Source organism: Schistocerca serialis, chromosome 1 (genome assembly GCF_023864345.2).
Source record: "Schistocerca serialis cubense isolate TAMUIC-IGC-003099 chromosome 1, iqSchSeri2.2, whole genome shotgun sequence".
Classification (NCBI taxonomy): domain Eukaryota; kingdom Metazoa; phylum Arthropoda; class Insecta; order Orthoptera; family Acrididae; genus Schistocerca; species Schistocerca serialis.
Window position 1 is genome coordinate 752030330 of NC_064638.1, and position 889 is coordinate 752031218.

Below are 889 nucleotides of genomic sequence, written 5' to 3' on the forward strand. Positions count from 1 at the left end.
AGGGATCCGAGTTCGTGCCTCGATCTAGCAGAAAGTTTTGGACTGTCGCCAGCCATTGTGGCCGAGCGGTTCTAGGCGCCTCAGTGCGGAACCGCGCTGCTGCTACGGTCACAGGTTCGAATCCTGCCTCGGGCATGGATGTGTCTGTTGTCCTTAGGTTAGTTAGGTTTAAGTAGTTCTAAGTCTATGGGACTGGCGACCTCAAATGTTAAGTCCCATAGTGCTCAGAGCCATTTTAGCCTGTCACGGAAGATCATTGAGAATTAGGAATGGGCAAGATTCATAAAAACAAATCTAATGTTTTTACCATATAATTCATTTAGGGATCCTGAGAGCAAGGCAATGGCATCACAGAGGTGCAGAGGCTATTGATAATTCCTGATGCTACGATGTACTCGAATACAGATTCTGTATAACGGGTTGCTTGTTTGATGATCATACGTGAAGCCATACAATCGGACTTTCTGAACACAACTCCGAATATAAGGAAAGCAAATAAACGTGATAACAATCACACAGTCAGTTTGACAGGTCATGAATCCAAATTTCTGCCTGTAATAATATTCAGAAGAATGGGAAAGGATATTGAGATGGTCTGTTACATGGCTATCAGTTTGGCTTTAGGAAGGGTGAAGCTACCATAGAACCAGTCCTGATGTTGCACGAGATAACAGAGGTCTTCAGAACAGTCGTCTGATTTGTCGACCAAAATAAAGCATTCGACAACGTAAAGTGGTATAAGATATTCGAACCTCTCAGAAAAATTGGTATTCCTTATTGTGAAACACGAGCGATATGGTCGTACGATATCTACAGGAACCAAGAGGGAAAACAAGAATAGTAAACAAAGCATGAAGCACTCGGATTAAAAATTACCGAAGACTAGATG